The sequence below is a fragment of the Eschrichtius robustus genome, chromosome X (assembly GCF_028021215.1).
Source record: "Eschrichtius robustus isolate mEscRob2 chromosome X, mEscRob2.pri, whole genome shotgun sequence".
Taxonomy (NCBI): domain Eukaryota; kingdom Metazoa; phylum Chordata; class Mammalia; order Artiodactyla; family Eschrichtiidae; genus Eschrichtius; species Eschrichtius robustus.
In genome coordinates, this window is record NC_090845.1 from 34,848,422 (window position 1) to 34,871,762 (window position 23,341).

A 23,341-nucleotide genomic window follows, 5' to 3' on the forward strand; every position below is an offset into this window, starting at 1 on the left:
ACCCACTGCTTACTAAGCAACCTTTTGATTTGTAGTATAGTTACATTAATGGCTAATTTCTGGTAGGACGTTCTTGGGAGGTAATCTATCCTGGTTATATGTGAGTCTTATCTGGCTGATTAGTGACTCTTGGAAATACTGTGGGTGTAAGTCAATCTTCTAGAACAGGGATTGGCAAACTACAACCTGTGTGTCAAATCTGACCAGCCAGCTGCTTTTATAAATAAAGTTTTATTGGGACTGCAGCGACACCCATTCATTTACATATTCTTTGTGGCTTTCACACTACAGTGACAGAGTTGAATAGCTGTGACTAAGACCATAGGTCTGTAAATTCTAAAATATTTATGCCTTACAGAAAAAGCCTGCTGATCCCTCATGTAGAACTGTTCTCATTTGGGTTCACTGAGGAGAAGAAAGCCATGTATTTGTGAATACGAGGGTCAGAACTTGGACCAATGGCATCTCACCAAACGGCAGCAGCTCAGCCTGAAATCCAGACTGATCACCACCCACTCAGTTTGTCCCCGTGTTTGGTTATAGCATGTCCAGAATCATGTCTTGAGAATTCTAGAGTCAAAATGAGCAGGAGGGCATGGGCTAGAAAGGAATATTGAGAAAGTGTCTTTTATTTTATTTTACTTTTTTTTTTTTTGGACATAGATAAAACCATTTTTATTTTATGTATTCTTTCACATCTTTATTGGAGTATAATTGCTTTTCAGTGTTGTGTTAGTTTCTGCTGAACAACAAAGTGAATCAGCTATATGTATACATATATCCCCATATCCCCTCCTTCTTGAGCCTCCCTCCCACCCTCCCTATCCCACCCCTCTAGGTCGTCGCAAAGCATCGAGCTGATCTCCCTGTGCTATGCAGCAGCTTTCCGCTAGCCATCCATTTTACATTTGGTAGTGTATATATGTCCATGCTACTCCCTCACTTCGTCCCAGCTTCCCCTTCCTCCGCTGTGTCCTCAAGTCCATTCTCTACGTCTGCATCTTTATTCCTGCCCTGCCACTAGGTTCATCAGTACCGTTGTTTTAGATTCCATATATACGCTTTAGCATATGGTATTTGTTTTTCTCTTTCTGACTTACTTCACTCTGTAGGACAGACTCTAGGTGCATCCACCTCACTACAGATAACTCAATTTCGTTCCTTTTTATGAATGAGTAATATTCCATTGTATATATGTGCCACATCTTCTTTATCCATTCATCTGTCGCTGGACACTTAGGTTGCTTCCATGTCCTGGCTATTGTAAATAGTGCTGCAGTGAACATTGTGGTCCATGTCTCTTTTTGAATTATGGTTTTCTCAGGGTATATGCCCAGTAGTGGCATTGCTGGGTCATACGGTAGTTCTATTTTTAATTTTTTAAGGAACCTCCATACTGTTCTCCATAGTGGCTGTATCAATTTACATTCCCACCAACAGTGCAGGAGGGTTCCCCTTTCTCCACACCCTCTCCAGCATTTATTGTTTCTTAGATTTTTTGGTGATGGCCATTCTGACTGGTGTGAGGTGACACCTCATTGTGGTTTTGATTTGCATTTCTCTAATGATTAGTGATGCTGAGCATCTTTTCATGTGTTTGTTGACAATCTCTATGCCTTCTTTGGAGAAATGTCTATTTAGGTCTTCCACCCAGTTTTGGATTGGGTTGTTTGTTTTTTTGATATTGAGCTGCTTGTGTATTTTGGAGATTAATCTTTTGTCAGTTGCTTCATTTGCAAATATAGAAAGTGTCTTTTAAAATGAGGTTCATCCGCACACTTGAAAATTTCTCTCCAAAATATGTTCTTTCTTGATTGGCCTGGTGCTTGCTTATCATCCCATTGTGCTATACCCTCTTGGATCTTACAGGCTCAGCATTAATTATTAATCAATTTGAAACTGGTTAATGGAGGTCCTCTGTATGTGATCCTACGCTGTGGATGCCATGATTCTAGCTAGCTTGAGCTCCTTCTGCATAGAGACACTTTCTATTCTTTCTTGTCAACCGTCTAACCCCCAACAATCGATAAAACCGTATTCTATATATAATAAATGCTCAGTAAACTTTGTCTCATATCCATCACACACAGACTCCTACCCCTGAGCCAACATGGTAATAAAACTGGAATCATATGTCAAATATGAAGTAATTGTGCATAACAGGTGAGTGATAAGGAATATAGGTTTGAAATATGCGAACACAGTGGGTGAAATCCTTCATCCTGGCCATCCAGGCTTATTTTCCGACATTCAAATGGAACAAATTGCTAAGTCACAAAATTTTACACCTGAGCCCTTCCTGAGTAGGTAATAATGAAACTAGAAGAGAAAGAATAAATCTGACCCCTTTGGGAAATTAACCAGATTGCATAAACTCTATGTCTTGTTATGAAATCCTTTTGGCCAGAGACTACTTACTAAAAACTTGTTTTTGCTCTATCATCCACAATCTAGTAGGGGGATAAAATAGGTAAGCCAATAACGACATTTAGACATTGGAAAGAATAGCCTACCACTACATTTATTGTCTCGACTCTCTCACTTCTATTCATTTTTTAATCCACTGTGATCTGGCCTTTATTTTCAGTTAGGTTCAGCTTACCATTTTTTTTTTAAAGTTCCTATTACATGTATGCTAGTACTTAAGAAGAGGGGGAAAAAACCCACATATTCCCTGCCCTCAAGGATTCTATAGCCTATTAAGGAATGTGTATAATGTGCATGTGTATAAAAAAATTGTCATACAGAGTGGTAAGTGCGATTGAAAGAAATGAAGTAGGAGTTGTATTGCCTCTGTTTAAGGGTGGATTTTAGGTTGAGTTTTCTGGAAACAGAGCCTGAGACGGGGGTTTATTGAAGGACTATACTCAGGGGAAAACTGTACACAAGTAAGGGAAGCCGAATAGGGCAGGAGAAGGAGTCAAGCAAGGATGTGATCTTAGGCAAAATCTAACCTTGGCTTGACACAAGACAGATTCTGGAGCACAAATCTCACTGCAGAGACAGGGCAAAGGGTTCAGGCTCTTGTGCCTCTATCACTGGCCGTCCCAGTTAGCCAAGGGCACTCCTGAGAACATCACAGATGTAAGCTGTCAGCCGCAGCACTCACAAGCAGCTGGGGGTTTGGCTGTCCTGGCTGGTCAAATTGATCTGGGCAGAGCACCAATAGCATCTACAAAACGAGGATTAGAAAAAACTAGATGATATGTTTATCACTTTGGGCAGCCCAACATCTGAGCACCCTTCCTGTTTGGGGAAAAATGTCAAGACAGGAAACACTCCCATTTACCATTGCAACAAAAAGAATAAAATACCTAGGAATAAACCTACCTAGAGGAGGTAAAAGACCTGTACTCAGAAAACTATAAGACACTGATGAAAGAAATCAAAGGTGACACAAACAGATGGAGAGATATACCATGTTCTTGGATCGGAAGAATCAATATTGTGAAAATGACTGTACTACCCAAAGCAATCTACAGATTCAGTGCAATCCCTATCAAATTTCCAGTGGCTTTTTTTTTTTACAGAACTAGAACAAAAAATCTTAAAATTTGTATGGAGACCCAAAAGACCCCAAAGAGCCAAAGCGGTCTTGAGGGAAAAAAACAGAGCTGGAGGAATCAGACTCCCTGACTTCAGACTATACTACAAAGCTACAGTAATCAAGACAATATGGTACTGGCACAAAAACAGAAACATAGATCAATGGAACAGGATAGAAAGCCCAGAGATAAACCCACGCACCTATGGTCAACTAATCTGTGACAAAGGAGGCAAGAATATAAAATGGAGAAAAGACAGCCTCTTCAAAAAATGGTGCTGGGAAAACTGGACAGCTACATGTAAAAGAATGAAATTAGAACACTCCCTAACACCACACACAAAAATAAACTCAAAATGGATTAAAGACCTAAATGTAAGGCCAGACACTCTAAAACTCCTAGAGGAAAACATAGGCAGAACACTCTATGACATAAATCACAGCAAGATCCTTTTTGACCCACCTCCTAGAGAAATGGAAATAAAAACAAAAGTAAACAAATGGGACCTAATGAAACTTCAAAGCTTTTGCACAGCAAAGGAAACCATAAACAAGACGAAAAGACAACCCTCAGAATGGGAGAAAATATTTGCAAATGAAGCAACTGACAAAGGATTAACCTGCAGAATTTACAAGCAGCTCATGCAGCTCAATATCAAAAAAACAAACAACCCAATCCAAAAATGGACAGAGGACCTAAATAGACATTTCTCCAAAGAAGACATACAGATTGCCAGCAAACACATGAAAGAATGCTCAACATCACAGAAACGAAGACCCAACACAGCCAAAAATAAATAAATAAATAAATAAATATTTTAGAAAACAAACAATTCTTTAAAAAAAAACAGAATGCTCAACATCACTAATCATTAGAGAAATGCAAATCAAAACTACAATGAGGTATCACCTCACACCAGTCAGAATGGGCATCATTAAAAATCTACAAACAATAAATGCTGGAGAGGGTGTGGAGAAAAGGGAACCCTCTTGCACTGTTGGTGGGAATGTAAATTGATACAGCCACTATGGAGAGCTGTATGGAGGTTCCTTAAAAAACTAAAAATAGAACTACCACGTGACCCAGCAATCCCAGTACTGGGCATATACCCTGAGAAAACCATAATTCAAAAAGAGTCATGGACCACAATGTTCACTGCAGCTCTATTTACAATAGCCAGGACATGGAAGCAACCTAAGTGTCCATCAACAGATGAATGGATAAAGAAGATGTGGCACATATATACAATGGAATATTACTCATTCATAAAAAGGAACGAAATTGAGTTATTTGTAGTGAGGTGGTTGGGCCTAGAGTCTGTCATACAGAGTGAAGTAAGTCAGAAGGAGAAAAACAAATACCGTATGCTAACGCATATATATGGAATCTAAAAAAAAGAAAAAATGGTTCTGAGGAACCTAGGGGCAGGATAGGAATAAAGATGCAGATGTAGAGAATGGACTTGAGGACACGGGGAGCGGGAAGGGTAAGCTGGGACGAAGTGAGAGAGTGGCATGGACATATATACACTACCAAATGTAAAACCGATAGCTAGTGGGAAGCAACCGCATAGCACAGGGAGATCACCTTGGTGCTTTGTGACCACCTAGAGGGGTGGGATAGGGAGGGTGGGAGGGAGGGAGACGCATGAGGGAAGAGATATGGGGATATATGTATATGTATAACTGATTCACTTTGTTATAAAGCAGAAACTAAGACACCGTTGTAAAGCAATTATACTCCAATAAAGATTTAAAAAAAAAGAGGGAGGGGATATGCGGATGTATGTATACGTATAGCTTATTCACTTTGTTATGCAGCAGCAACTAACACAACAATGTAAAGCAATTGTACTCCAATAAAGATGTTAAAAAAAAGCAAAGAAAGACAGATGGAAGACAAGGCTCCACTCCATATGATGTTTCCCATTTTCTGAGCAAAGTTCTACGGCCTTCCTCATCGGCTACCAGACATCCTTCTAAAAATGCCTTTTCTGTTTTGATTAGCCAGGGTCCAATTTTGTGGTTTGCCACCAAGAACCCTGACAAGTACAGAGATTATGGACATTGTTAGGTCATAGATGATTAGAGCCTGAAAAAGATGGGGGTGTCAGGTAAGAGGAGAGCTAATGGAGAGGAAAGGGATGTTCAGATTGAGTAAGGCCAGAAGTCTAGGGTCGACTCTGAAATGTTTTACTTGTGAGGCTACCAGAAGGTGTGGCAAATCTAGGGGGAGTTTAGTGAAGGGGCAATGAGTTCATCTGGGGACTTGTGGAATCTGAGTTTTCTGGCGACATCCAGAAGGAGATGTCTCACAGATGGCTGTGCAAATGTCATAGTCAAGGGAAGCGTCTGGGAGTGGGGGGAGAGAGAGAGAGAGAGAGTAAGATTGGCCCATGGATGTGGCGGAATTGGAGGGGAAATATATATTGAACAAGGGTTGAAGAGGCCAACAGCAGAATGCAGGAGGATGGTTAGCTTTATGTAGTTCTCTGTAGATAAACCTTAGGTAAACCGCGAAAGGACAAGGAAGGTAAGAAAAGAAGGACACTATTAACAACTACAGAATGATCAAGCAGGGCAAGTGCTGAAAAGAGACTAACGGTAATGTGAATTAGTAAGCCAGTGATTACTTTTGAGAGAGGAGTTTTGGTAGAGTTCCTTAAAGGGAAAAAACTCTCCCTCCTCCTGTGTCACGTAAATCCACTGCCTCTCCCCTGTCTCCTCGGGGTCTTCTTTCATTAACTGTATCCCAGTGCACTCCTGAATTTGTAACCTTTCCCACTCTATTGGCTCCTCTGCAGGAAATGAACATAGCTAAAATACCCTTTCCACTCTTCTCCACTTGTAGAACTCCAGTTCCTCTTTGAAGACTCAGTGTTACCTCCACAGCGGACGTTGCCCTACGACCCAGGTAAGATTTAGACCCCTTTCCCCTCCTGCACTCACAGGGCACCTTGTAAGCCTCCTCTTTTACATCTTACTCAGATAGATTGGTGCTATCTCTCTGTGTGTCCATCTTTTCCACCGCGCTTGTGAGCAGGAACTGTGCCCTAGTCATATTATATTCCTAGTGCCAAGCACAGCGCAGAAAACTTCAAAGAATCCAGGATAATTTGTTGAAAGAATTTGGCTAAACATTCTTGGCTATTTTAATTGGGCTATTTGGCTAAAAATTTCAAAAGCTGCATGAATGCTCCCTCCTAGAATGTTTTATTTTAGGTGTATTTCTTGAATTATGGTTCTAAAAAATATTTTAAGGTGGAACTTTTACTTCTCCGTCAACTTTATAGAAGGATTAAACTTTGGGGAGAAAAAAAACCATGCCCAGGGAATTAGCGCACAGAAAGAGAAAAAGAGAATAAATCTCCTCGTTGCACGTGGCATGGTTAATATCAGATATAACATGTTGTAAACCAAAAGTAATGTTACCAAAAAATAAACGTTAAAATACAGATTAAAGGGAAGGAGTCTATTCCTCCTCAGGCAAGGCAGTCGCTTTGCATATTAATGAAACTTAAATGCCTCACAGTAAGAAAAAGGATTGGAATAGATTGCAGTAACTTAAAAATGAGTACACTTTAAACAGCTTCTGTGATGAATGTGTGATTATGGAGAATCAAAATGGCTAGTCCCACTCTGATGCTCCCAGAAGAGAGATGAGTGCTGGCCCTTAATTAACAAAGCCACATGTGGAGCCGAGGAAACTGAAGACACAAAGAAAGTTGACAGGTTGACTTGCTGAAATACGCAAAGATGTCAGTCTGGAAGGTGACAACTACAATTCTGGGGAGTGTGAGGGTTAGGGATGTGTATAAAATATTATAAACATCCAAGCCATTCTAGAATATTCATTGAAAGTGACAGAAAAATGGAAGGCAACAGGAAAAGACAAAGAGCTGCGTAAAGACAGGTGAAAAGTTTCAAATATTTGACGGCTTGAGATGACTTGAGGGCTTGTGGCAAATTACTGTAAAACATGGCTTGGCAAAGATCTCCTGTAACGTTTTAGGCTTTGCAGGCCACACGGTCTTTGTTGCAATGACTGACTCTGCAGTTGTAGCGAGTATGCAGACACAGACAACAGGTAATTGATCGGGTGCGGCAGTGTTCCAGTAAAACTTTGTTTATCAAAACCCTTGGGGGCCAGATTTGGCTTGCAGACTGTGGTTTGCCAGCCCGTACTCTTAAAAACACCAGTTTGTGACAAAACAGCACATTGCGCGAAAGCTAGTATGTAAATATGTGTGTGTGATCAATAATTGTTGGTTCAATCATTGTTGTTCGGGTTTTTATTGTGCTTGGTATGTTTTTATTGTGCTTGGTCCGGTACTTCCATGAGGGTATGGCTGAGTGAGTTGGTTAAATCGAGGCAGCAGTGTTATTTTCCAGCGTCCCAGGCGATTCCAAGGTGCAGCCACGTTTAACAAATAGGATGCTGAAGAATGCTACGCAAAATTCAATGTGCATATTATTCATCACCTGGGGTCTTGTTAAAATGCAGATTCTGATTCAGTAGGTCTGAGGTAGAGCTTGGGATTTTGCATTTCTAACAAACTGTCGGATGACACTGACCTGCCGGTCCAGGGACCACATTTTGAGTAGCAAGGTGCTTGCACTGGCTTTCAATGCCTGGGATGTCTAGGTCCTGCCCCTGAGACTGATGTAGTTGGTCTGGGAGGTGGCCTGGGCATTGAGAGCTCTAAAAACTCCCAGGTGGCTCTAAGGTGCAGCAAAGCTTGAGAACCTCTGTGCTAAATCAAGTGCGTGGTGACATAAATTTTTGTTATTATGTTATCAGTAGCCCTGTTGCCCATTCTCCCCTTCCAATCCACGCATTCCTCTCCTTTTCAGGTCCAAACATCCAGAAGGTGGGTGGGATCAGGATGAGCTTTTCATCCTTTCAGTCTTTCCCACCTCTGAGGAGTGGACTGTAGTTCAGGATGGAAAGAGGAGGGAGGCTCAGGCAACCTGGGTTGGGGAAGAATAAGCAAAAAAATTGTCCTAGGGGCCGATTTAAAGGGGAGGCTGATTGAGACAAATGGGGAATTACCACAGAGGGCTGTCACAGCAGAACTCACCTCCAGGCTTGGGCCTGAGTTTGGGGCACTGAAAACAGCAATCTACCCTCCTGAAGCCTGGCAGCAACTGGCAGCCAAGCAGCTAGGAAGGATTTCTCCTTCTTGATATGCAGAGTGACACAGTTGGTCGAAATGCAAGAGAGACCCCTAGTGGCAAAGTATAAATGTGAACTCCTTTCATCAACAAATCATAAACACCACAGATGAACTTAGAAGTAAGTGAATGATAATGATGGTAATGATGATAAATGATGGCTTACAAATAGTATATGTACTATATGTGCCAGGCACTGTTGTAAGTATTTAGAAAATACTAACTCATTTAATCTCAGCAACCCAATGGGGTTGATGCTTTTAAAAAAATTTAGTTGGTTTACAATATGTTTCTGGTGTACAGCAGAGTGATTCAGTTATACATATATATTCTTTTTCATATTCTTTTCTCTTATTGTTTATTACAAGATATGGAGTATAGTTCCCTGTGCTATACAGTAGGACGTTGTTGTTTACCTGTTTTGCATACAGTAGCTCGTATCTGCTAACCCCAACCTCCTAATTTATACCGCCTCCCCCCTTCACCTTTGGTAACCATAAGTTTGTTTTCTATGTCTGTGAGTCTGTTTTTGTTTTGTAAATAAGTTCATTTGTATCATATTTTAGGTTCCACATATAAGTGATATCCTATGACATTTGTCTTTCTCTGTGTGACTTAACTTCACTTAGTATGATAATCTCTAGGTCCATCCGTGTTGCTGCAAATGGCATTATTTCATTCTTTTTTATGGCTGAGTAATAGTCCATTGTATATATATACCACATCTTCTTTATCCACTCATCTGTCGATGGCCACTTAGGTTGCTTCCACGTCTTGGCTGTTGTAAATAGTGCTGCTATGAACACTGGGGTGCACGTATCTTTACGAATTATAGTTTTGTACAGATATATGCCCAGGAGTGGGATTGCTGGATCATGCTGTAGCTCTATTTTTCGTTTTTTAAGAAACCTCCAGACTGTTCTCCACAGTGGCTGCATCAATTTACATTCCCACCAACAGTGCGGGAGGGGTCCCTTTTCTCCACACCCTCTCCAGCATTTGTTGTTTGTAGATTTTCTGATGATGCCCGTTCTAACTGGTGGGAGGTGATACCTCATTGTAGTTTTGATTTGCATTTTTCTGAGAATTAGTGATGTTGAGCATCTTTTCATGTGCTTCTTGGCCATCTGTATGTCTTCTTTGGAGAAATGTCTTCTGCCCATTTTTTGATAGGGTTGTTTGTTTTTTTTGTTATTGACTTGTATGAGCTGTTTGTATATTTTGAATATTAAGCCCTTGTCAGTCGCATCATTTGCAAATATTTTCTCCAATGGGGTTGACACTTTTATTATCCCTGTTTTACATGTGAGGAAACTGAGGCGCAGAGAAGTGAAATAACATGCCCAAGTTCCCCCAATTTAGCAAGTGGCTAAGCTGGGATTTGAATGCAGCCAACCTGTGGTGAAGGATCCAAGACACCAAACTGTTTCTCCAAAACAGGAGAGTAAGAAGGATCTTCAGACAATTTATAGTTATAAACACTCACAAACAGCTGCTCAGCCTGTGCTTCCTCATATCTAGAGGAGAACAGTTTATATATATATATATATATATATATATATATGTGTGTGTGTGTGTGTGTATGTATGTATGTATTGAGACTGTATCAGAGAGAGAGCAGGGACCTCAAAGCAGACAGAGAAAGAGCGAAAAAAACAAGTTTGACTAAAAAGAGTAAAAGGGGAAATACCATTCAACACCATTTTTCTGGAAATTAAACTCAAAGGACCATAGTCCTCATTTTTAAGAAAGTATTGAAGCACAGTTATGGGGAAATGTAGAAAGAAATGACTCCTTAGCTAAACTTGTTCATATTTCAGTAAATGTTGAAAGCAATCTGGTTAACTCTAAAATGACTCAAGCTACTCGTGTGTCTTTGAATATAGGATACAAAGTCTGAAAATTTCTAACTCTGACCTTTGTAAACTGTACACGACACAGAAGAAACAATATGTTTTGAGTATTTTTTCTCAGACCTAGACAACCTTAGGGCTTACATGGGAACAGATTTCATCTGCTCAAATAGAGAATGGACTGAGAGAGGGGAAGAGTTTTAAAAGGGGAACAGAAAAAAAAAAAACAAACAAACAAACATAGAAAAGCAGGTCTGTCGTTTCCTTGGGAAATCCTTTTACTGGGAAATAATTGTCTTTCTACCTATAGTCAAGAAGACAAGGTAGTAGGCTAATGCCTCTCCACATCTAGAAAGGAGAAACCAGAGACCACACTGAGATTAAGAACAGGCTGATCTTGAGATAAACGCTGAGCAGACACAGGTGGCCACAGTCTGGAATGAGGCAGTGGTCCAAGTGGGACCAGCAGCTCTCTAGGTGTTCCAGTGTCTCATCCCATCCTCTGAGTGTTGGCTGCTCTGGGTTTGGGGCCGCCTGTGCCATAATCTCTCTACTTCCTTTCTGGTGAGCTTACCTACTCCATGACCTCAACCCATCTATGTATATATAGGCTAATATGTCCCATATGTATTTTTCCAAACCTGACATGCCCCCTGAGCTCCAGGTTCATTTTTCTGGCTACCTGCATGACAGTTCCACTTGGGTATCTAATAGGCATCTCAGATTTTACATGACATGCCTTCCCAGCTCCTCGAGTCCCCCTGCAAATACCCCCAGATTAATAAATAGCACGACCATCAGCCAGGGTGTTCAAATCCAAGCTTGAGCCTAGATGATTTTCGTCATTTCCCATTCCTCACCTCTGGTCCATAAAGCAGCTCCTGTAGACTCCTCCAGTTCATCTGAAATTTGCCTGCATCTCTTCATTTCCTCTACCAACACCGCCGTTCAAGCCACCATTGTCTCTCTGGGCCTGCTACAGTTATCTCTTAACTGGTCTTTCAGCTTCAACTCTCCTCATCCTCTACATTCTTCAAAGCTGACAGAGTCAGAGTAACTTGGCTTAACATTCAGAGAGCTTTATTCTACTTGATATTCAATATCACAAATTGACCTTCAGCCTGGACCTTATATTTTTCACTCCTTCTATTGAGGTAATTTGGGGTTTGGGGTACCATGTTACCTTAATGGAAGAAAGAGTACGGTAAAACAACCTACATTTGCATGTGTTGTAAGGGCAATATGCATGTCCAGCATGGTGACTAGGGAGTCACCCCTATGTTTGTGTGCAGGCCAGCCTGAGGCTCGCTCAGTTACCATCATCACTGTCGCTCAGGGTGAGCTTGTCAAAGAGGGACCCTGCCAAGCTGGCTTCTGGGGTCTCCATCTTGCTTCCCAGAATCAACAAACACTAACATTTACATATTTTAGTGAACTCAGAGTTTTCAGGTAAAGTTTAAGGACCCTTTATTTTAATCCCTGTCCCATCCCATTCCCTTCATTCTTCCTCCAGAAGCAACACTACTGTGATTTTTATACCATGGTTTTATACTCCTGCTATTCGCAGGCACCTGCATTCAGCAGGGCCTCACCTCACCACCCCCTATATACCCACATTGTTTATAAGGGGAAGATGGATTTTGCACTTTCCGGGGCCCCATGGAACGCCTTCTCCCTCCCTCTGTGGAGATCCTGACCTGCATGTGGGTGGGGCATGGGTGGGGGGAGAGCCTCCTGGATACCTGTTTTAAAAAGTGAGAGATTTGCCCACATGAATCAGCCAGAGACCTTTATTTATTTATGAACCAATAACTTTATTGGAAGAAACAGAAAAACTGGAAGAAAAAAACTTAAGTGAACTTCTTCTGCAAGGGCACTATTGCCGTTTGCATGGCAGGCACGGTGACCAGGGCTCTGGTCACCCCGTGGCTCTGGGGAAGTCCAGGCTCAGTTCTTCTCGTCGCTGTCGCCCAGGGTGAGCTTGTCAAAGAGGTACCCTGCCAGGTCGACGTCCGGGGCCCCCATCATGCTCAGGGTGGTGACATGACCCTCCAGCTCTCTGATGAACGCCACCTGCTGGCCGAGGCAGTGAGTTGCCAGGAAGAGACGGAGGTGGGGGTCGCTCTTGTCGGTGGCCAGCTGGTGCAGGTCGAGCAGGCTCCGGTTCACGCGCTTCTCCAGGCACAAGGTGTACCACATGGCCTTGAGGCCGCTCTTCCACTCGTCACTGACTGGCTTCCTGATGTCTTGGAAGTGGAGGCGGCCCCCGCGCTGGTTCTGCAGGCGCATCAGGCCCTGGGCCCGCTCGCTGTGCTCGTGGGAGCGGCGCAGGAAGAACCCGGTGAAGTGCTTCGAGGCCACGTCGTCGCGGTTGAGGTAAAAGGCCACGGCCAGGCACACGGAGGAGGCGTGGCGCTCCAGGGTGAAATGGCTGTTGACGGCGGCCTCGCAGTCGGGCTGGTAGTTCTGGCGCACCTGCGGGGGCGGCGCGGGCAGCATGGCGGGCGGCGCGGGCAGCATGGCGGGCGGCGCGGGCAGCATGGCGGGCCTGAAGGCCATGGTGAAGGCGGTGTGGAAGCGGGCCCTGCGGGGCCGCAGGCGGCGGTGGCCTCGGAGTATCCCCAGGGTGGGCGATGAGGGTGGCCGGAGCCGCTGGGCTCCGAGCCGGGTGGCAGATGGCTGGATGCCGGCTCTGGGATGGACCCGAAATGGGGTCCGTTATGGGAGTTAGGCGGTGGGCTTCCGGTTCTGTTACCGGAAGAGGTCGCGTGGGGTGGGCGGGGCACGAACGCTGCACCCACGTTCCATCAACGCCTGGGTGAGGCAGGGTGACTTTGACCTGAGCACCTGGTATCTATTAAGTTTTTAACTTTGCAAAAATATTTCGGTTTCCAAGGACTTTCTCTTGTTCTCTAATTGGTCCCTCTTATAGCACCCTGTTCTCATTTTATAAACCCATTGTCTTCCTTAAAATTCTGAGAATATGAATTTGTAATTTTTGGTAATGTTCTCTTCCGTTTCCTGTATTATAGTTGTTTTTTTTCTCCAGAAATTGTTCTGTTTGTTCATCATGATCTTCTCTTTCACTTTCCTCCAATATCTGGCAAACATTTGTCCATTCGTATTTGGGAGTGAAGGAGTCATGTGATCAGCCTAGGTAACTGGCATGGATCTGATCTACAGTTGGGACGCCCATTTCACTAATAGTCTTCTCCTCTGAATGGGGGGGCTCAGTGTGTCAGTTAGGGAGTCTTTTCTATTTGGGATACATGGTGTGGAGCTTGTAGGTAAGATAGGGACCATGCCAAGTGCCAAAAGCTTGGCATTTTCTGACATTAGAAGACTTTCGTGTATCTCTTCTGTAATAGATTGTGTCATTCTGTTTTGTTTCTTCCTCTTCTGCTGAGCGGGTCTGCGGTTATCTCAAACCTGCTCTCATATGGGTTCCCTTCCTGAGCCTTTGAATGACGTAAGGAGACTATCACCCCATCGCCTGTACCACCACTGTGCCCTGGATCTTGGTAAGAACAAAAGATAAAAATGTACTGTCTGAGGCCAGCAAGACTTGGGATATTTGTTACAGCAGTTAGCCTACCCTGACTAGTTACCCAAGGAAGTTCTGGATGACTACAGGTTATAAGCCATTGTAAGCTTTTATAGCATTTCCTCTTGGTGGAAACGCAGATCCAAAAGTTAAAAAGTCTAGACAGAGCTGAATCATCAGGCTCTTATTTCTTTTGCAGAATTCATCAATAATATATATCAGTCCTGTTCCCTTTTTCCCTCATGGAGAGTGGAATGAAAAATCCCTCAAAGACCCATGAAGCACAAGGAGTAAGTTTTTCCATTTCCCTCAGTGCTGGGGAGCAAACCCAGGCTGGTCCTCAGGTGCCCGGCCTTAAGCTGACAACAGGAGGCATAAGGGGTGGGACTGGGACCGGCTGACCCCTGAGCCAGTCAGCTGTGGTGAGGGAGATGTGGGTCATGTAGGAACCACATAACTGGAGGATGTGTTTGTGTGGGGCAGCTCCCCAGAAGAGGAGGATACTGGTCCAGAACTGGCAGCGGAGCTAAGGAGATGGTCCAGGGGTCGTACCTGTTGGCCTGCCCTATTGGAGTGTGCGGGCTGTAGGCTGGAGGGAGTCCCAGACCTGCGCGTGTCTCCTCCACCACACAGCACGCCGGGCGCTTAGCACCTCGTTCCCTGAGCAGTTCTTCGCCTTCGGGAAAGAGTAGAGAGAGAGAAAGGAGCAGCAACAGTGGGCTCAGGAAGGCCTGGAACAACCAGTCTGAGACATCTGTGGGGGTGGGAAATGGCTTCAGCGCCCAGACGCTGCCTCGGGAGGCCCTGGGGCAGGGTGGCCTGGCCGTGCTCTCCGCGAAGGCCGGGGTTCGGGAGCCTGGCCGCGGCGAGCACCGGTTAACCGAGGGGACCAGGGCGCCAGTCCCAGTGAAAGACTTGATGAGTCCTCCCCAGACCCGGTGAGTCCCTGCCTTCTCACTAATCCTCGCAATTCTGTGAGGGAGGGTTGTTTTTATCATCTCCCACACGAGGAAACTGAAGTCTGCGATATAAACTTCTTGTGCAGGATGACGTGGAAACTGCAGTGAAGTCAGATCTGACTCTCAGCTACACCCCTAGTGACCTCAGTCAATAAAATGGGGTACACACAGGACACTGTGTCATGTCGTTTCTTGAGGCCTCTCCCAGGTTCACATAATGAGAGAACAAAGAGGTGCAGACAGACAGCTGTTCTGATTCTGTAGCAGCTCAGTAACCCCTCTGCCCCCCTTCTCGGCACAGTCCTAACCTTCAGCAGGGCCAGGTTTCCCGTACCCAACCATACAGGACAGTCTCTTCTTGCTCAGCTTCTACTAGGAAAGAAGTTTAAGTAAATTTTTAAAAATGTGTGAAGGACCACAGTTTGAGATGGAACAACACTTTTCCTCAGCAGGCCGGCAAGCCCCTGACCATGGCCGGCAAGCCCCTGACCATGGCCGGGACGAGGGGGTTGAAGTTGGGCATCACTCCTGTCATGTGCCTCCTGGCCAACCCCTCCAGCTGGGTTGTTCTTGATTTACATTCTGCTGGTCTAATTGATAGGTGACATTTCCTCATAAGTTTGTGATCTCTCATCCTCTTTCAATGGGGGTAATCAATATTTCACCCTAGGGTTAGAACAGAGACTTGGGTTGCCTTTCCACGTAGACTAAAATCAGTTTTCTAGAGAATTATTTAGCACCTCTCTCCCAAACTCCTGTCCCTTGGTCGATTCTCCAAGTAACCATTGACATGTGTGTATGCTTCTTTCCAAGCAGACTGTACTCTGTGAGGTCTGACGAAGATCACCACCCCTCTCCCTCTCTCAACAGTCTGATGCACGTAAATCCCCCAAAATTGCTTACTGGTTATGTGTACCTCTTTGGCGTAACTAAACCACACTTCTCAAATGTGGACCATAAATCTTCACACCTGGTGTTTTAATCTGGGGGGAGGGGTGGGGCTGATATGTCAGAAAACCACCCATGTTCTGCCTTTAGTGGCCAGCAATGGACTCGGACCCATTTCTTGTGGAAACGAGCGCAGAGAGCGGTGGGGATCCTCACTGGTCCTCAGTGCTTTCCTGACCGTGATTTTATGGTTGAGCACGTGTCGTTCAGAAATCCAGTACCTCAGTTGTGCTTCTTCATCCAGAAGGAGTTCAAAGGATTCCTCTGTCACGTGTGGCCAGAGACGGGGACTCTCTTGTGGGGAGTTCTAGTCCAGCTGTGGTCCTGTGATTACCGACTGCTTATCACGTGATCAGCTTGACCCAGGGAGGGGTGAGGAAGAACCGCTACAGGAGGAAGGTATAAACAACAGAAGTCATGGGGGTGGGCTCAGCCTCTCAGTAGCGATGCTGTTGTCCAGAAATGCCTGGGGCACTCACCTGGGCCATACTGCTTGAGGCGGCCCTCACAGACCTCTCCCCTTTGGGAGCCAGTATTGTGATTGGACCCGCCCTCCCCCCCCCCCCCCACCTCACCTTGCGGTTCTTATTATGATTGCAAGATGCACTTCAGTAACAACGATCAGGGAACTTTGAAAAAAAAAAAAAACATGGTTTGTTACTCACAGGTCCTGGAGGATACATGGCATGCGTGGAGCCACACAGCGAGGTCACGGGTAGAAAGAGAGAGAGTACGTGTGCAGGCCTGGGGTTCTTTTATTGGGGTCTAGCATGGGATGCCTAGGGTTTCACAGGTTCAGTCTTTATTGGTGCATTTAAAACATGAGCGGGAATTAAAATGCCAGAAGGGAAAAACAAGTGGTCAGATGGTCAGGTCCCTAAGTCGACCAGAGATCTCCAAAACAAAGGAAACTTCTGGGGCGGGGCCGCCTGGCTCTTCCTCTAGTCCTGTAGCCGGCAGTGTGTTTATTCAAGATAGCTGTCTTTGAAGTGGCTGCCTAGGCAATCAGAAGCTTAAGGTCAGGCACTTGCGTTACAATAAAAAAAAAAAATTAAAAAAAATACTAACTCAGCTGCTTGCAGTACAATCCCCCCCCCCCACCGCCCCCCACCGCCCCCCGCCCCGTGATGCTGAAGCGTCTGAGTTAGTGGTGAGGGCGTTAACAGCCGTCAGTCATTTGTAGGCGGGGAGCTGTCTGGTTGGGAGCGCACATTTTGGCCTGCTTCCGTGGGGAAATATGATACGGTGCTGTCCTGCTGTCGGCAGGGGACAAACTCACAGTCTGACGAGCCTCTTGGTATAGGGTAGGGTCAGCGAGCAAGGACCCAGCAAGTTCTGCAAAATCATATCATAGTAGGTCATCCCCCGATGCCGTCGGGGCAATGCGTTTAGTCCATTGTTTCTGGAAAGTCTTAGCCTCCATGGCAGCGTTCCGCAATATAAACTGGGAAGTCGGGCCATCTGGGTGAGCAGCTAGGTCTCCAACTGGTGCCATGGCCCTGGGGTGTCCTCTCTGGTATAGGACGCATGGGCATCTCCAGTGGTGAACTCTTGGGCTGGGGCGGTATTGCCTGGAATGGTATCCTCTCCAGCAGTGAGTCTGTCTCACTCAGGGGTGAGGTCCTCTGGAGTGGTGGCCACCCAGGGGCGGGTGCGTCCTCCCATGTGGCTATGCAGTTGGGATACTGATCATGGGCTGGGCATAGGCTAGCCTGATACAACTTAGAGGCTTCCCCGAGGACCGAGCTGCACATCTGATGCCTGCCGCTAGTGGAACAAATTGTTAAGAGCTCTCTGGGGTCATCAGGGGCACATTTGGCAACAGAATGGGTTGCTGTCCTTTCCTTCCCGGAGGAGCTCATCCAAGCACATAAAGATTCTGGGCACGTTTATGTCCCAGGCTACGGGAGATCTTATGGATGCCACTTAGGCATTCCTGGGCTCAACCCGTGAGGGCAATCAGTGGGCAAATCCTGGGAGCACAGTCCCTGTACCCAGGTGGGTTTTATGTACGAGCAATCATAGGGCCAGTTAGCTTGTAGCACGATTTGGTGTTGAAATGGGGCAAGTGTCGTTTAGACATTGCTTCCAGAGGGCCCCTTGCCTATAAAGGGATGCGATCCCTTGGCCGCTCAGACTCGGTGGCACGCTAGCCTGAGCCCTTCCCGCAGGGCTCTCCAACATTCCCTGCTTTTCCACCCTGTGGTGCTACCGTGGGCCGGAGCAGTGTGTTTACAGCATTATATCTGGGTGAGGATTAGGCCCAAGGGCTCTCGCAGTAACCCTGTCACCCAGGCGGTACAAAGCAGTAAGAATCGCCATCACCAGATGGAGCGCTGACGTGTGAATGAGCTTGGGTCACGTTCCTTCTGGGTGAGCTCTCTGTGTGTTGCTTAATGGCTGAGCGCGGTCGCTTGGTGGGGGAAAGTACTGGGTCGCCTTGCCTGGCGTGGGGTCAGGCCACGACTTGTAGCTTGCTCGCCATGTTCTCACCCCCAAATGTGGCCTGCGTCCACCAAGCAGAGCTCCTGCCCCTCTTTCAGACACCCAGAGTGCGCCACTGGTTGGTCCCGGGGCGATGACTTCTACTTCCTCTGAATTAGCTGGGGAGTTCAGTTTCATTAGCCGGCTCTTGTAGCCACTGTGTTTGGTGAGAGCGGCCGGTGTGGAGGTGGCTCCTTTTGGAGAGTCGTCACCGTTGGCAGGATTTCCAAAGCGATGATCTCGCACTGACTTGGTGGGCTTGTGGCCTGTGGGGCATTCAGTGGCGAGGGGACCGTATTGGACTGTCTGCCCTCGATCAGCCTATATCAGAGGGAAGCAGATGGTCAGATGATTAAAAAGAAAATCATAGCAGCATAGGGAAGTGGAGTCAGAGGTCAACATTTAAAGGGCATCGTGCTGGAGTGTGAAAGCTTGAGAACTGCCGGAAATGACCCAACGTGGAATCTTGGAGGGTGTATGGTAATTGTGTAATAATTGGTAGGAGGGGTATAAAGGCTCAGGGGGTGAGAATTAAGCAAGATGAGGGCCTGCGGCAAGAGGTCCATCCATGTCGAGAACCACTTGCTTGAAAATAATTTAAGTAGTGTCTCTTTAAGAAGGTCATTAAGATGCTTGATGAGGCCAGCCACCTGGGGGCGGGAACCTAGATGGAAGTTTGGAAGAATGTTGGGGGGGAGAGCCCACTGTTGAATCTCCTGAGAGGTAAAGTGGGTGCCCTGGTCAGAGTCAGCAGTGCTTGGCGGCGATCTGAAGGGAACCGCAGTGAAGGTAGGAAGGAAAGAGGTTACCTGTTTTGAGGAGGAATTTTGGGTGGAGTTCACCAAGAGAAGCCTCGTGTTAAGCATCAGTGATGGTGATGGGTCATGTGGAAGCCCCAGCCGGGCGGGAGTATGGTCGGGCTCCCCGGGGGAGTGGGTCCCCGTCGGGACGGCCCCCCGTTGTTTGCTTTGGGTGCAGAGAACGCGCTCATCTGTCACCACCTTGGCTGCCGCTGAGGAGGGGGGCGTCCCCTCGCGTGAGCACGACTTGTTAAGGCACGAATTCCCCGATGACCTGAGGTTGTGCGGGTCCATTTCGCCAGCTGGGGAGAAGGGTCGGTACCCTGAGGCATCTACGGGGCAGAGAGTGGAGGGCTGAGTGAGGGGGTCTGACCGCAGCATTCTTGAAAATGGCTTCAGGTGTGGAGCGGTTGGCGTGAGCAGAAACGTGAGAACTGACGATGGGGGTCGGGGGTTCTCCTCGTTCCTTCCGTGTCTTGGAGCCCCAGATGGCCTTGCCTTGCATGAGGAAGTTGTCCCTTAGCCACTGGCCAGGCCAAAGTGCAAGGCTGTTAGCAGCGGCCCGGGAGTCTGTGAAAGGCCCCTTTTTGTGGCCTCCGTAAGGGCTGGGTGAACAGCTACAGGTTCTGCCCGTTGGGCTGAGCCAGGGGTGTCCTCCTCGACTAGAAAGGTGCCCGAGGCCGGGTGGATGACGCAGCCCTGCAGCGAGCTGCATGGCATGCAGTGATGGCCCTGCCCTTGGCGAAGAGCACTAACCCCCTGTCCATTTCAGACAGTTGGTCCCAAGGGGCTCCCCGAGTAGCCACAGGAGGAGAAAGCGGGGTGGGGTGGGGACGGGGGCTGTCACTCCTCGAGGCTCTCCGGCAAGGGGCTGAGCATGTGGGGGAGACCACATCCTCCTGCCATCTGGAAAGGCCTTTGACCTCAGGTTTAGCCCTCCCCTGCAGGTACCATTTCCCTGTTGCCAAGGGGGCATCAGTGGCCGTGCTGAGCTTTTCTCTTCAGAGGCATCTCTAACCCAGGGCACTTTAGGAACTTGTGTTCAGAGTAATCCCAGGTGGGGGCTGGCTAGGGGCTCAGTTCCTAAAAGAGCCCAAGAGGCTGCCAAAAGCTGGTGCCCAAGGGGAGTACGCGGGCCTGCCGCTGGGCTAGGTGCTTAGTCCACAACCCCCCCCAGGAAGCCAGGTAGGCTCCTGTTTGGTCCCGAGACTCCAGGAGGCCACTTGACATGGAATGCGGAGCCAGTGGGGACTAAAGGTAAGACCCGCTGGACTGCGTGCTGGGCACCTTGCAGAGCCCACTGGTTGGGCTTTGCCCCAGTGGAAGGTGGGTGACTTGTGTGCGACTGCGTGTGCGATGGGGCGCGATGAGGGACGTGTTGCCTCCAGGACACGAAAAGGCCTAATATGTGTTGTGCTTGTCTGAGTGTAGTGGGTGGTTTAATGGTGAGTAGTTGATGTTTGGCTGTTGGGGAAATTTCTCAGCCCTTAGAGGACTAGGTGACGCCCAGAAACAAGACGGATGAGGCCGGGCCTTGGCTCTTGAGGTCCAGGTGGTTGGTGTGCGAAGGGATGCAAATCTGCCCGTACTGCTTCCTCAGAGGAACCCCTGAGCATAATGTCATCAGTATAATGCCAGAAACGGCACCTTTCCAAGTGTAGGGATGCAAATCTGCCCGCACTGCTTCCTCAGAGGAACCCCTGAGCATAATGTCATCAGTATAATGCCAGAAACGGCACCTTTCCAACTGTAAGGTGCTTAAGTCCTGGTGGCAGAGGTTATGTGTGGTTGCAGGGCCGTTTAAATATCCCATTGGGAAGCACGTAAACGTATAATCGGCCCCCTTCAAAAGTGAAAGCAAACGGAGCCTGGGGTTCCTCCACGATGGGAACAGAATGGAACATGTTAGTAGGTCAGTGAACACAGAGGACGCTCCTTGGGCCGACTGTACGTCCTCAGCCAGTTCTATATTATTAGGAACTGGAGCCTTACTGGGGAACCTGAGCACTTTTTGGTTTCGATAGTCAACGGTGAGGTGCCTTTGGTTGGTGGCTGGCTTAAGTACGGGCCAAACGGGGCTACTGAACGGGGAGATGGTGGCTTCACGACTCCAGTCTCAAGCATATCGTTAATGACAGGGCGTAGGCCTTCAGTGGCCTGTTTAAGTCGCTACTGGGGAATGTTTACCGTCTTGACCAGGGGAGGAAGGGTCCCTGGCGTCCATTTGGAGAGTCCCACCAGGAAGGCCAAGAACTTGGGCTTATTCCATGTGGCACGGTGTTGTGTCAGTACCTCCACGCCTATGATAGGAAAGAACGAGCTGGGGGGCCACCACCAGAGGAAGCCATTTGAGGTGAAGGGTCCCAGTAGTGGTATCCGAATAGGTTTGTGAAGCTTGGATTGTTTTACCAGCAATGCCCCGTAGGTAGAAGGGCTTCCCTTTTGGGGATACAGAGGGATTGCCTAGAATGACGATGACTTGGGTCCCCATGTCTAGTAGGGCCAAAAGGGACTGTGCATTTTTATTGTCCTAATGGACCACCAGGGTGGTACAGGGGTAATTGTCCCCAGGTGGTGGGACAGGCCCCTGGGAGCGGCTGATTCCCGAGGGTAGGAGCTTAAGTGGCTGCCAGCCCTGGAGGTTCGGGAAGGGGGCCGAGGGGGTAGCGGGGACGGGCTTGGGGCTAGAGGATGGACGGCAGAAGAGGGCCGTAGCTGGGAGAATGTGAGTTTCGGGGCCTGGAGTTTAGAGAGTGGCTGTCCGGAGGTTAAGTAGCCAGGAACCCCAAGTTTTCATAACTCGCGGTAGAGGTTTTGCCTGTGTATTCCCATAAGGGACAAAATTAAATCAGAGGTTTATTAGGAAGGGAGTGGGGAACCCTTTCCATTGAGGGAAATTTGTTCGAGGGAGACCCTTCTGGAGCAGTGGTGACGGAGGGCCCTGAGTGTGACGTATTGGGGCATCTGGGCAGCAGTCTCGTCTGTGTCTAGCAGCCATGTCAGTGCCCTCCGGTTGCCTGATGGATGGTTTCAGGAATCCCCCCGAAATGTAGTAGCGCTGCCCTGTAATTAGGGGGGCGCCCTGTGAAAAGAATTCTCTGGACTTAGGGTCAAATGGGGCCTATTCAGGGTTGGAAATTCAGGGAGTCATTTGGGTCACTGTGGTGATGGAAATGACAAAGCCATTGGATCATGCCAGTTTTGCACAGCAGGAGGCATGGAGGACCCTCATGTACATTAATGGTCAATTAAGGCCTTTTAAATTAGTGGTCTGACTGTCTCATTAGACCGTGTGGCCTTGGTCACGGCTGCTCTGGGGAGATCATTGACTTATTATGGCAGCGGTGACATTTTGGCATGGATACTGCGGGCAACACACGACAGAGGCAATATGCAAAAGCACGTAGCGGCGTGGCAGACCTCCAGCAAGCGGTGTTCCGTTCCCAGATGGTGTTACCCACCTGGGTTGGTCAGCTAGTAAGCCAGTCGCAGCTCACGGGTATTCCTCTTGATTAACTGCACAGGCAAATCATGCAATCCTGCCAACAAGGCCAATTGTTTTGTGCTGGTCTCAACCTATCAATAGTGATCTATTGGCTAGAAATGCCTAGGGGCACTCACCTGGGCCTGAGGTGAGCCCTCACAGACATTTCCCCTTTCAGAGCCAGTGTTGTGATTGGACCCGCCCTTGTGGTTCTTACGATGGCAGCTACCATCAGGGAACTTTGAAAACAAAAAAAAAGAAAACCAAGGATTATTACTCACAAATCCTGAAGGATACATGGTACACCTGGGGCCACTCAGCGAGGTGGCGGCAGAAAGACAGTGGGCCTGGGGTTCTGTCTTTATTGGAGCCTAGGATGGGGTGCCTAGGGTTTCACAGGTTCACTCTTTGTTGGCGAATTTAAAACCTAAGGGTGGGAATTAAAACTCAGGAAGGGAAAAACAAGTGGTCAAATGGTGAGTTCCCTAAGTCGACCAGAGATCTCTGAAAGAAAGGAAACTTCTGGGGCGGGGCCACCTGGCTCTTCCTC